This window comes from Phyllostomus discolor, chromosome 10, assembly GCF_004126475.2.
Source record: "Phyllostomus discolor isolate MPI-MPIP mPhyDis1 chromosome 10, mPhyDis1.pri.v3, whole genome shotgun sequence".
NCBI lineage: Eukaryota > Metazoa > Chordata > Mammalia > Chiroptera > Phyllostomidae > Phyllostomus > Phyllostomus discolor.
The window spans coordinates 86,691,922-86,704,095 of record NC_040912.2 but is presented as its reverse complement, the minus strand read 5'-3'; positions in this window follow the sequence as shown (position 1 = coordinate 86,704,095).

Sequence of the window (12,174 nt, the reverse complement as noted above, 5' to 3'; positions counted from 1 at the left end):
GCATCATTAGTTTTGAACACCACTTCTCAAAGGGACTTAAAAAGTAAACAGAGTAGGAATGCATTTACGTTTACCATTTTGTGTAGAGCACACGTTTTCATGGATGACTATGCGAGGGACAGAAGTGAGGCAGAGAAGTTGTATGCCCAGTAGAACCGATTTACCGTATCCCACAAGCTAACACTTTTCCTAAACTCTGGTGAGTGGCACTGTCAGCCACATAATCCCATTCTAGGATCTGGCAATGGGTCTCCCTGGGATCAGGGCAGCCATCCATGGACAGCAAGCCTGAACACCGAATCAGGAAAAGTGAATCGGCCGGCTCCACCAGCTTCACTGAGACAAGAAAAATGCAATGGGAGTTTCACTGAATTCCACAGGATGCTCTGCTGGCCATGTGTCAGCACCTCTGTACAGGGCAATGAGGAAAAGGAGGCTATTTCTAAGAGATGGTAGCAGCACATGATTGTCAGCTAGGAGGACATAAAGGAGAAATTGTGTTACAGCTCCGGCTTCACCTTCCACTGTAAAAGGAGGCAAGGGTATGAGATGGCTTTCATGCCCCTCTCAGGTTGCTACCATGAGAGAGGGGCATGTAGTGGAACCAGGCCCTCCCCAGAAATGTCACCAGCGAGGGGTTCTGATTAAGAGGAGAGAGAAACCCAGGCTTTGACAGCATGGGTGGCAGATGTTACTCTGAGCACCCCCACGCTGGCACAGTGTAAAGATAGGATCTTGAGAAAGGTGTCTTTCTCTTCAATCTAACCCTGAGGACTTTGGTCAACCTTTTGTCCTGCTCTTCTATTAGTCATTAAACAGTTATATATAATGATTTATATGTAGAGGATGCTATTTATAATATTTTCCTTGTAGTGGGTTTGAATACACAGGAAGAGGAGAGGTTGGGCTGAGGCACCCACTGCTTGAGGAGGGCTCCCTGAGTGATGAGTCACAGACACCCTTTCTGTCCAGACCACGAGGACAGCACACAGGGTAGCTCAGGAGGCTTCCGAATGAGAGGGCTTTACACTCTGACCACCGCCCATCCATTCCCCAGACACATACCTGTGGATGCCAAGGAACAAATTACAAAGCGTCTGCCCACCATTCCATGTCCTTTCTACTGAGCAGGACAAACCTGATATTCTACTCTTGACTCCAGCTTTGTTGTCTGAAGGTGTGAGTATGTGTGTGTGAGTGACTGTGTGTGTGGTGCTGGTAGGGAAGTGAGAACTCAGGAGAAATGGTAGGGGTGATACACCTCAGCAAGGTCTTGCATGAAGATGTAACAGGTACACAAGTCAGATATTACATGACGTGTCGCATCACAATCTCCACATCCCCAAATATCTGGATTCTAAGCGGCTGATCTGAGGTGGAGTCCACCTGCTTACCCCTGAGGAGAATGGTTTAAGCTTCATGATGTCATGTGTGTGGCCCCATGGAGCTTGTTAAGATGAACATCTCGAAGGACTGGTTCCTCCCGAGGGAGTGAATCATCTTTGTCTGTTGAAAAGTGTTTTTTTAAACTTGGAAATTCATAGAGATTGAAGCCTACTTCCTTATTTTTAGGGCCCTTTAAGTGACTTCGAGGACACCACATTTGCTATCCTGAGGTTGGATTCAGCAGGCACTGCTGTTCACATTGACCTGCAATAGTAAACACTGATCTGAAACACTGCAGTTTGGGAAGAGGCCTGACAAGAGAGATTAAGTTATGTGCTAGGAGCATATAAAATACATTAAGTCACTGGGAGTGATGAGGTCCCATAGAAAGTGCTTGTTCAGGGAAGATGCACAAAACTTCAATAGTCTTTACAGGAGTATAACATAACAGGCAAGAGCGGGAGTCCAGATATAACACAGGCAATAACAGGAACAAATAAAGACGCCAACATAAACAAAATGAGAGAAAAAAAATCACATGACCATATCAACAGCTGCTGAAAAAGCATTTGATAAAGTACAGCACCCATTTATGATAAAAACACCCAGCAAAGTGGGAATAGAGGGAGCATACCTCAACATAAGAAAGGCCATATATGAGAAATACCTACAGCCAATTACATACTCAATACACAAATTTACAACCTACCTTCCGAAGGACCAAGAACAACACAAAGGTGTCTGCTTTCACCACTTTTATCCAACATACTATCGAAAGTTCTAGACACATCAATCAGACAAGATAAAAGAAAAAAAAAGCATCCAAGTCGGAAAGGAGGAAGTAAAGCCGACATTGATTGCACATGACATGATATGGCACATAGAACACCGTATAGGCTCCACCAAAAACTACTCAACCTGTATAAGTGAATTTGCAAAATAGTGGGATTAAAGTCAATGTTCAGATTGAAAGCATTTTTGCACACCAACAATGAAATATCAAAAACAGAAACTAGGAAAAAAAAACCTTTACTATAGCAACAAGAAAAACAAAGTACCTAAAAATAAACTGAACCAAGGAGGTAAAGGACCTGTTCTCAGAAAACTAGACAACACTGAAGAAAGAAATTAAGAAAGATACAAATAAATGGAAGCATATATGGTGTTCATGGATAGGGAAAATTTACATCATTAAAATGTCCACACTACCTAAAGCAAGCCATAGATTCAATGTAATCTCTGTAAACAAACATACCAATGAAATATTACACAGATTTAGAACAACTATTTCAAAGATTTATAAAGAACCAAAAATAACCCCAAATAGTCTCAGCAATCTTGAGAAAGAGGAACAAAGTAGGAGGAATCACAATGCCTCATATCAAACTATATTATAAGCCCACTGTAATCAAAAGAGTCTGGCACTAGCATGAGAACTGATACAAAGATCAATGAGTCAGAAGACCTACAATAAACCCATGTCTCTATGGTCAACAATATTCAACAAAGTGAGCAGCACCATAAAATGGACTAAAAATAGCCTCTCAACAAATACTGTTGGCGGAACTGGAATGTTACATGTAAAAAAAGGAAATTAGACCACCAATGTAAAACATGCACCAGAATTAACTCAAAATGGACCAAACACTGAAAACACAAGCTGTGACACCAAAAAAAGTCCTAGAGGAACATGTAGGTAGTAAAATTCCACATATCCATGCAGCAATATTTTTGCTGATATATCCTTCTAGCCAAGGGAAATAATGGAAAGAGTAAACAAGTGGGACTACATCAAATTAAAAAGCTTCTGCATGGATAAAGAAAACATCATCAAAATGAAAACCAAACCAACCATATGGGAAAACATATTTTCCAGTGATACCTGAGACAAGGTTTTGATCTCTAAAACATATAAAGAACTTACAAGACTCAGCACCACGAAGGCAAACAATCCAATTAAAACAGGGGCAAAGGACATGAACAGACACTTCTCCAAGAACAAACAGAGGGGCTATAGGCCTATAAGCATATGAAGGGATGCTCAACATCACTAGCAGAGAGATGCAAATTAAAACCACAGGGAGATACCACCTCACACCATTCAGAATGGCCATCAGTAACAAATCAACAAACAGCAACTGCTGGTGAGGATGTGCTAATAATGGAACCCTAGTGCACTGTTGGTGAGAATGCAAACTTGTGCAGCTCCTGTGGAAAACAGTAAAATTTCTTCAAAAAAATTAAAAATGGAACTGTCTTTTGATCCAGTGATTCCACTGCTGGGATTATGCCCTAAGAAGCATGAAACACCAATTCAAAAGAACCCATGCACCCCAATGTTCACAGCAGTGTTATCTGCAATAGCCAAGTGCTGGAAACAGCCTACTGCCCATCAGTAAATGAGTCAGTCAAAAAACTGTGCATCATTTACACAATGGAATACTATGCAACAGAAAGAACAAACTCCTACATTTCATTTCAACATGGATGGAACTGGAGAGTACCATGCTAAGTGAAACAAGCCAGGCAGTGAAAGGCAGCTACCATATGATCTCACCTACAAGGGAACCTAATGAACAAAACAAACGAACAAGCAAACAGAACCAGAGGCATGGAAACAGGGAACAGACTGACAGTGACAAGAGGGGAAGTGGGGGGGGGGGTGTTAAGGAGGGAAGGAGGGAAAATGTCAAGGAACAAGTATAAATGACTCATGGACTTGGACACCAGGGTGGGGACTGACTGTGGGAGCAACCAGGGGCAAACTGGGACAAGTGAAATAGTCCTGAAATAACTGTAATTTATGTCAAAAAGGGAAACCAAGTTATAAAGAATGAAAAATAAAATATTTCAATGAAGTATTACAATCTGCAAGAAAACAACTATTCATTCTGAAATGGCAATATATAATGACTCCAATTAAGAAAACAGCAAATACAACACAGGGCTACACACAACACAGAGCAGGACCAATCAACTCAAATGAAATTAAGAGAAAAGTATCCAATACAGGCATAAAATGAAAAACTGGAGTTAAGTCAGAAAGACATCTTTGAAAGTGCTAAAAAGTATTCTAACATATAGTCAAGAGAAAGAAAAGTTAAATAGGGAAGAAGATAATACTCAGCAGGTTATTTCTGAGAACGTCCCAGCTGTGATGACGGATATGCTCCCATGAGCACAGAAATGGCAGCAAATCACAAGTAGGATACAGGCACATGCAACACCACCATCCTGCAATATTACAGTGACATTTCTGAAAACCAATGATAAAGTAAATATTCCTAAAACTCAGAAAAAATATTTATCACCAACAGGAATTGTTGTTTTAGCTGGAAAAAGATACATCCTTGTGTGTCTTTTGCATGCAGCCCTGCTGGCAATGAAGACGTGGTTTGGTGGGTTTGCTTTGTTTTCTTGCGCTTTTTTTTGACTTGTGTTTCTGTTTGAAAAGATGTCCATTTCATCTTAATTTTCCTGTATAGAAACATTTGGATTGACAGTTGTTTATACAACCCTTCCCAGATACTGCTCATTGACCTCCAACCTCCATAGATCCCACGCAGCAGCAAGAAATTACTATTACTGCTGTACCCCTCACGGTACTACAGGGAGGGCCCGGTTCCATGAGGGCACCTGTACTCTAGTTCCCACCCTGCATAAGGGAAGGCCTGGTCTCATAGGCCAGTCCCTATGGGAAGTATTGGAAATCTTGTATTTTTTTCAATATTTGCTACTACAAACAAACACTACAAGAAGGAATCTTTGCTCACATAATCATTTCTTTGGATAAATTCTTTAAATGGGAATTACTGGATCAAAACTAACTTGGGGTGTTCATTTCTGCTCTTATGTATCAAATTGTCCTGGGCAAGATAAGCACTGTATGGTATTACCTACTTTCTCTAAGCTTTACCATAAAATAGAAACAAGACTCACAAATAGAGAACAGACAGACTGACAGGTGTCAGAGGAGAGGGGGTTAGGGGGCTGAGTCAAAAAGTTGAAGGGTTTAGCAAAAATAAATAATCAGATGAAAGCCATAGCCACAGACAACAGTCTGGTGATCAGCAGAGGGAGGGAGGAGTGAGGGACGTGCAAGAGGGTAAAGGAGGGATAAGTGGTGACAGAAGGAGACTTGCACTGGCGTGGTGAGCACACAATACAACGTACAGATGACGTATTACAGAATTGTACACGTGAAACCTATCAAATGTTATTTTTTGAAGATTTTATTTTTTTTTATTTTTAGACAGAGGGAAAGGGAGAGATAAAGAGAGGGAGAGAAACATCAATGTGTGGTTCCCGGTCTCACAACTGCTACAAGGGATGTGGCCTGCAACCCAGGCATTGCCCTGACTGGGAACTGAACTGGTGATCCTATGGTTCTCGGGCTGGCACTCAATCCACTTAGCTACATCTGCCAGGGCTGAAACTGATATAATTTTATTAACCAATTCTATCTTCTTTTTATTCTAACATTTACTTTATATTTGTCCTGATAATGTGGGAGATTATTTTTAACGTGTCTGAGAATGCTTACAAAGATACTTAAATTTGTGTTCTGATCATGCTTGGTCTTTGTTTTCATTAAACTCTTAAAACACTTTGGGAAAGAAACTAAGTTCTTAAAAGACTGCATTCAGAGGAGACATCCAGTTAGAAACTGGAGGATTAATAAGGATTCCTGAAAGGTGACTGGGCCAGCAGTCTTCTGTCTCAGAAAGGTCTCCTCCTGTTCCCCACTGTGAGCACATCCCCAGGGGGTCTTACAGAGCTGCTCTGCTGCTGGCGCTGGGCTGACTTCTCTGTGTTTTTAAGGCACAGCTGCTGACACTAACATGGACCAGCGTGCACAGTGCAGCAATGAGTGAATGACCTAACCTGCATGACTGCATCTACTGTGGCCCCCGAATCACCATACTCACAGCTTTGAGTGATCCCCTCCTCATGACTAGACAACTGTTTTTGCAACTGATTTGGAAAATGAACATGAATTCCTCTAAACTTTTCTCTTCTTTTTTTTAAACATTTTTTTTTATTTCAATCATTGTTCAAGTACAGTTTTCTCCCCCCTACTCCCGTTCCAGCCCCTCCACCCAACCCTCCCCCCTTCCCCCCATTACCCCCCACCCCTAGTTTTTGTCCATGTGTCCTCCAAATTTGTTCCTGTAATCCCTACCCATTCCCCCCTGAAATTCCCTCTTCTCTCCCCTCTGGCCACTGTCAGACTATCCCCTATTTCAGTGTCTTTGGTTATATTTTGCTAGTTTTTTGTTTTGTTTTGTTTTGTTGTTTAGATTCCTGTTAAAGGTGATATCATGTGGTATTTGTCTTTCACTGCCTGGCTTGTTTCACTTAGCATAATGCTTTCCAGCTCCATCCATGCTGTTGCAAAGGGTAGGAGCTCCTTCTTTCTTTCTGCTGCATAGAATTCCATTGTGTAAATGTACCATAGCTTTTTGATCCATTCATTTACTGATGGGCATCTAGGTTGCTTCCAGCACCTAGCTATTGTAAATTGTGCTGAAATCCATCAACGAAGTTCCCATGGAATCATTTCAATTTCATATCTAAATGCTAAAGCACGTTCTATTAAAAACACTGACCAGCTTGAAGCAGACTCCCTCAGTCACTCTGTGTCTGCTTCTCATGGCCAACATGGAATTTTTGGATCCACACCTACACACAAGTCATAACATTGAGGCTTTGTCTAAACAAAGATCTCCACATTCATCATGTTTCATGAATGCATCAAGACCTATTTCTCTGGGTCTTAACCCTTAGGGCAGACGCCTCTCCCTCACCTTCTCAGGCCTCTCAGGCTCTGAGGCCTCTCTGGGGCCCTCAATGGATCATCCCCTGTTAGCCTCCTCACTGACGTCACTTCACAGGCCTCTTACATCCTGACCTAAGGTTTCCTTTTCCCCACAGGGAAAGTATCACTGGGTTACTTGGTGGCCACAGTGTACATACAATTGTCCTGTGGGATAACTGAGACCCTGTGGAGTGAGACACACACCATTTACTGATGAAAGGTAACAGTAAGCTATTAAGTTCTTCACATTAATATTTTTTAGAGAGGGGCAAGCAGAGACAAGGACAGGGAAAAAACGTTGAGTGAGAGAGAAACATTGCTCACTTACCTTTGTACGTGCCCCAACCAGGGAAGGAACCTACAACCCAGGCACCTGCCCTGTCTGGGAACTGGACCGGTACCTTCTGCTTCGGGGACAAAGCACTGAGCCAACTGCGCCACACCTGCCAGGGCTTAAGTTCTTCCCTTTACTCTTCCTGGTAGCAGCTGCCTTAGGTGCATGCTGCTTAAGGCCTCCCATAAGGGAATCCTATGAGGGAGAACACTTCGCTGTTTCTAACATCACACAGTGAGCAGCCTCGGTAAGTCACCCCTGAACTTGCTTTCCCTACTCTTTTATCACTCTGCTTTTTCCTCATTTATAATTAATTGTTGGTACATGAGCTTTTATTCAGGTTTTATTTTGGGAGAACCCAGGCAAATGAAGCCACTGACGTTGCCAAAAGCAACTGGTAGAGAAAACCCAGCCTGACATGTAAGGGCACTCTCTGCCAATATGGAAAGGTAAAAGTTCTGTTGGTCTGGTCCCGATGAAATATAAGGGAGAAGGAAGACAGGTAAGAAAGGTAGGTGGTCACATGCATGCACACGCTGGCTTTCCCGCTGGGTCTGAAAGGACAGAGATAGGTTTGTTAGGTCTGACAAGAATGACCCTGAAAAGCATATGAGTTTTTCCCCACATCTCCCATTAGTGCCTCTGGGTGGAGGCCAACGTGCAGGTCAAGTGCATAAGACATTAGGACCCAGGGAGCGAGGAGAGACAAGTGCTGCAGAACTAAGTTGTCTAGACAGACACACCTGAGGCAGCTCTCCTGGCTCCTTGCTACTTCCAGTTTCTGGAAGGAATTCAGATGATTCTGCAAGTCCCCAGTGGTGGTGGTGGGTGCAAATATTGGAGAAGTAGGACAACCACTTGCACAGGGAATCGCCATGATGCCAGGGAAATAGCCTGGTACCTGAGGGCATCAGGGGGGTCCAAAGAGGCCTGAGATCAAAAGGAAAGGCCTGGGCAAATTTCCCAGAGGTTCACAGCACCAGGGAAGGTGTAATTAAGTGGGGATGACACACCAGGGACATCTAACTGACACTGACTCAATGCACAAGAGAACCGACTTCCCACAGCCCCGAGCTCCAGGGTCAGAGACAACACAGGTCCTGGGACACTTCCCGAGAGGCCAGATCTCAGCAGGTCACAGCTGCCCTCACCAAGGGACTCAGGTCCACAGAGAAACTGGCACATGGACCGGGATGGCATGCTGTGGGAAAGAGGCTCTTTAAACCAAGTGAGCAAGACTGAGAGAGCTTCAACAGAAATATCTACAAATTCACGTAGTCCTGACACACATACAGAGCCTCATTTTCTCCAACTCAAACCTCCTGCATTGCTAATTAAGATTATAAAGTAATGATAACAGAGTAAATAAATTCTTATCTTGGTTCAACTATGTAGAACAAAAGAAAAATAGACTTGTGCCCCAGTAACCTATTTATGTATACAATATATTAGTATAATATATACTGCCAATCTCTCTTATTAGTCTGTAAACCCACATATATACGTAGCAATTTCATGTCCAGCTGACCACTGAACAATGAAGGGTTTAGTGGTACCCGCCTAAATGCAGGGGCTAGGAGAATTGATCCCTCATGCATTGAAAATATGTCTACAAATTTGACTTCCTAAAAACTTAATTACTAATAGCCAAATGTGGACCCGAAGGATTACCAGTTACATAGTCAAATAACACCCACAAGGACAAAAACCAAACAAACCTGGAACTACATTCTGGAGGGCGGGTCCCTTGGACTACAGGCTTCCCCCACTGCGTGAGTGTTCTAGAAACTCACCTGTATCAGTGTACCAGCTGACATGGTTGTGGGAGGCTGCATTCGGCTGCTGTGAATTTTTTTGGAGACTATTTCAACGCGTTTGCCCGTTGCACGGTGAGCGATTTACTGGTGCACCTGCCCCACCACATTGAGTGTGCAGCTGTTTTTGACCAAAAGCAGCAAGGCCCCTGTGTCCCATCCTCCTCATTCACTCAATCTTGCCCAAAATGACTTTTAATTTCTTTCCCTGGATGAAAAAGGCCTCAAAGGAAAACACTTTGCAGATGTGGAAGAGGTGAAACAAAAGAAACAGAAGAACTAAAACAGTCAAAATTAAAGAGTTTAAAATCTGGAACACTAAAAAAAGTCTTGATAAGTGTACTGCATCAAATAGAGAGTACTTTGAAGGTGATGACATTTAGACACGTAAGAATACACAATTTTTATATATGAATTTTGGGCTTTGGGGGCTCCTTTCATATTTCTTATATGTACTATGCACTGTACTCTTACAATAAAGTAAGCAATAGACAAATATTAAGAAAATCATATGGAGGACAAAATACATTTACAGTATTTTTTCAAAAAAATCTTCATAAAAGTGAATACATGCAGTTCAACCCTGTGTTGTTCAAGGGTCACCTGTGTTTACTCATCACTGCCTCACCAATGTCCAGCTCAGTGTGAGGAACGGGGGAAATGCTGAGTAAAAGGTAATAGTCGTGATACCTACAGCCTGTTGGATGTTCAAGCCGAAGCAGATCCAAGTCCAGGACATTCATGGCCCAGAATTTCCCTGAGTACGACTTCCACAGAAATGACTGCATATGGTCCCCAAAGCAGGAGCGTAATAACAGCCAGAATTGGAGACAACCAGATATGAACTACCCGAAGTGACATACATAAATTGTGATAGATTTATACAATGTAATGCTATGAAGCAATTAAGTTAATGAAATAGAACTACCTGTAGCAACCTAATGAATCTCACAAACAGTAATGAGTGAAAAAACGAAAGTAACAAAGAATGCACATTTTGGGTATAGATATCTATAGATGTAAATTTTTGCAATTCTGAATTGTATTTATCTGTGTACTTTTAAATGTTATTTCTTTAGAGAAAAGAGATTGCTAGGAAAGACTCTCTGACTCATTTACTTTGAACATTAGTTAAAATATGGGCATTTTGCCTGGCTGGCATAGCTCAGTGGATTCAGCACGGGCTGCGAACCAAAGTATCGCAGGTTCAATTCCCAGTCAGGGCACATGCCTGGGTTGCAGGCCATGACCCCTAGCAACAGCACATTGATGTTTCTCTCTCTCTCTCTTTCTCCCTCCCTTCCCTCTCTAAAAATAAATAAAATCTTAAAAAATATATGGGCATTTTGCATCACATAAATACATTATGTAATATTCCTGCTTTTTCTAGTATAAGAGCAAATTTCACTTCACATTGTTTCATTTTTAAGTCATAGTCCTTATTATTTAAAAATAATAATATATCTAGGCTATAATGTTAATAATTACAATTTATTGATCTCTTGTTAAAATTCATGGATTCTGCTAGAATTTTGCACACAGTATTTCCTCTCTACAAACCTGTGAGCTGACTTACTGACTCTACTTTACACATAATAAATACAAATTCCAAATAATTTAAGTATAATGTAAAAGTTTGCACATCTAGCAACTAGCAGAACTTGGTAACAATCTCAGTTTTATGAAAATTCAAAATAATTGATTTTAACCTTTTTTTTAGGTAGTAATATCTACATAGCAGACTTCCTTATAAAAAGGATGCTTTGTAAGAAAGAAATCCATATTTTTTCCATTTTAAAAACTCTTCACTCACACAAAAGAAACATTATTTTAAAGCTAAATATTATCCTATGATGCTATTTAAGTATTCGAGTTTAATTTAGTATATAACATGAGGACAGTTTTGTAAAAGTCCCTTTATACATCTTTTCCAACTACTTCTTACACTGTGTTCTATTCATAACTGTGTTGGAGTTTCATGTTTGACTAAAGTGGTTATTTAACTCACCTATATCTCTTACTCTAAAGAGCAAATTATTACTGATAACTTATAGCTCTTGTATCACTGGTCAAACAGTCATCACAGCAATTACACAGTCTGTTCTTATTTGCAAGAATGTTCTAAGTTTTGGTCATTTCTCATAGGAGACAAAGGACACAACCAATGAGAGAAAATGTGTAATTTTTCCAAAGACTCCCAGCTACATCCATTCTGCCTTCTTCCTCTCATCTCCAGCATCCCAGATCCCCACCTACGCTCCAACGGCAGAAAAACACAGTGGCAGAGACAGGTCCAGTGTGTCTGTGGGTTTCAGCCTGACATCCTCCAGGGCTCTCTTCTTGTTTTTAGTTCCATCAGAGTGACACCCTTCATCCTCTTCCCCTTGTAGTCCTGGCTCATGCTCTTCCTATTTTATGTTGCTGATGCCTTACAAAACATCACTCTCATAGACATATGCAGGAAACTAACCAAATATTTTAAATGTAGACCAGTTTTTTCAAGATGACAGTTGCTAAATTTAAAATATTTCAATAATTGATACGTAATTAGTCTCAACTGCTATATTGTAAACAGTCTGCCAATACTTTGTTTTCCACAATAAAATTTTGTCTACAAGTCCTGATTATGGAATATGTAAATTTATTTCCTCTATTCAGAATACCTCATGACCATATTACAAACGTCTGCACCATGCAGAGAGCTGAAAGAAGGTTCATTTTCTTGTGCAGCATCCTCAGAGGGAAGCATCAGAATGGGCTTTCTTGGGAGGAAGTCACAGGAAAAATCCAAGATCGTGTCAAAGACACCTTAGGCCTAGAGC